Source organism: Myotis davidii, unplaced genomic scaffold, assembly GCF_000327345.1.
Source record: "Myotis davidii unplaced genomic scaffold, ASM32734v1 scaffold979, whole genome shotgun sequence".
Classification (NCBI taxonomy): domain Eukaryota; kingdom Metazoa; phylum Chordata; class Mammalia; order Chiroptera; family Vespertilionidae; genus Myotis; species Myotis davidii.
In genome coordinates, this window is record NW_006290769.1 from 549204 (window position 1) to 551781 (window position 2578).

At 46.7% G+C, this 2578-nt stretch overlaps 1 protein-coding gene across 3 annotated transcripts in view; it reads right to left on the reverse strand.

The window, feature by feature from the left end:
* GCC2 (GRIP and coiled-coil domain containing 2) overlaps positions 1 to 2578 on the reverse strand; it is an 89907-nt gene that overhangs the window by 39090 nt on the left and 48239 nt on the right. The gene's annotated exons all lie outside the window — the stretch shown is intronic.

The window sequence follows — 2578 nt, forward strand, 5'->3', positions numbered from 1 at the left end:
TAAAATAAAATAAAAATTAAGTCAATAAAAAATATCTGATGAACAGAATAAACTGGTGAATACAATAGAAGCAGGGGCATAGAAAGGGAGTGGACTGACAATTTTCGGGGGGAAGAGGGTGTGAGGGGTGAAGGAAGAGATTGTACAAAAATCTTACACCTATAGATGAGGACAGTGGCAGGGGGTAAGGGCATGGGGTGGGGTGGGAACCAGGTGGAGGGGAGGTATGGGGGGAAAAAAGAGGAACATCTGTAATAATCTGAACAAAGATTCATTTTAAAAAAAAAAAGAAACACTTTACAGATTTACTTACTTTGAAAGCCAAAGAATGAGAAAAGATATGTCATGTAAATAGGAAAAAAAGAAAGTTGAAATGGTTATATTAATATAACCATTGGGCCCCTAGTACTAAATAACATCAAAGTGGACTTTAGAAAAGGAATATTACCAGTGATAAAAAAATGACATTTCACAATCATAGAGGCATCAAATCACCAAAAATGACTAACTATATATGTAAAACCCTAATATGCAAATAGATCAAATGGCGGAACAACTGAACAACCAGTTACTATGATGTGTGCTGGCCATGGCGCATGCGGAACATGGTGAGCATTGGCCGTGGAGGATGGTGGAGCAGCTGAGCAGGGGTGCCAGACCAAGGTGGGGTGCCGGATGCTGTCATCAGGGCGAGCCTCTGGTAGTTACTGAAAATTCTTTGCTTCCATGCACTGTCTTCCCGCCTGGCGCTCACACCTGGCACTTGCCCTGCTCCCACCTGCTGCCGGCACCCAGTGCTGGCCTCAATTGCTTGGCACCATCAGTGGGTGCGAGTGGCAGCTGCCGGCCCTGATCACCCCTGAGGGCTTCTCCACCTACCCCTGCTCCTGAAGGGTGATCGGGCCTGGCAGTCACTGTTCAGACCTGCTGTTGACACCGGCCCAAATCGCTCCATGCCATCAGCGGGTGCAAGTGGGGCTGGCGCCATCAGCGCATGGGAATGGCGGTGGTGGGAGCAGGGCTGCCGGCAGACAGGGACCAGGGGTCATGGCAGGAGAGGGCATGGAGGATGGGCCAAGACCCACCCATGCCCCCCAGAGTCTCACGGCTCACAGTTCCTTTCAAGGTGCATGAATTTGTGCATTGGGCCCCTAGTACTAAATATGCATGTAGCTAATTCCGGAGTTTCTAAATATATGAAGCAAATTCAATAGGAACTGATAAGGGTTAGCTACCTAGCTTAATGAGGCAGACAGGAAGGGGAGTGTCCAGGGAGGATGGAGGCATTGCTGGCCTAAACAATTAAAATAGCCATATGGTAGATCAATAGCAGCCCTGACCTGAGCAGCCGAGAGAGCCATAAGGGGTAATGAAACATCTCCCACCAGGACAACTGAGAGAGAGCCATAAGGGGGATCAAAAGCAACTCCAACCTGAACAGATAAGATGGACAATGTTGCAAAGTAAGGGGGAGAGGCAGTGAGGGGCACTATGTGGGCTTTAGACTTTGAAACTAATACTATGTAGCAGAGTGACCAATGAGGAAAGCACAGGACTCCTAAATTAAGGAAGAGTCCAATTAGGAAGGGTTAAGACCAGACAAAGAACTGCAGCCTTTATAAACCAGGAGACAAAAAGACTCAGCAGAAACAGATTTTGGATTTAGATTTTTTTCCCATTAGAGAGAGAGAGAAAGCAGACTTTTGCCCTTTGGGGACCCCCCTGCCTAGATGGAGTTTGTATATGCTTCCAATAAACTTCTACATTTTTCTTAAAGAAATCTTTTAGTCCATGAGTTTATTCTTCAAACTTCACAGGGCAAGGACCCACAGGAAGAATCTGCACTCTGAGCCCCATGTTTCAGAACCAAAAAGAAGAAGAAATTCAGAATTATGGTGAGAGAATTCAACATACCTCTCTCAGCCCTTGGTAGAACGGTAGTGAAAAATCACTAAGGATGTAGAAAACTTAACCTCTAGAGCAGCCATGGGCAAACTACGGCCCGCGGGCCGGATCTGGCCCATTTGAAATGAATAAAACTATTGAAAAAAAAGACCGTACCCTTTTATGTAATGATGTTTACTTTGAATTTATATTAGTTCACACAAACACTCCATCCATGCTTTTGTTCCGGCCCTCCGGTCCAGTTTAAGAACCCATTGTGGCCCTCGAGTCAAAAAGTTTGCCCACCCCTGCAGAGTGTCAGCGATTGCGCTCCTCCTGTCTTTCCCCAAAAGTGCTGGGAGCGCTATCGCGCTCCTCCTGCAGTATCACTATTAGATGCTAGTAGTTCACTCTTTTTTTTTTTGCAGGTGCAGAAGACGAGGCCCACCAGGACCCCCTCCCACACATCTGAGGGCGGGCGGCTCCCCAGGGACCCCGACAGCCCGGCGGATGCCGGGCCGGAGCTGGGCCGCTGCTCAGTAGTTCACTCTTTATTGACAGATGGCATCTAAGTGCAGATTACTTATGATGCCGAATGTTTGTAGTTCTAAAATTGACCACTGGCATTTATCTGCCTAATTTTTTACAGGTACTATGATTTTATGAAGTTTACTCAGATTTTGTACTTTCCCCC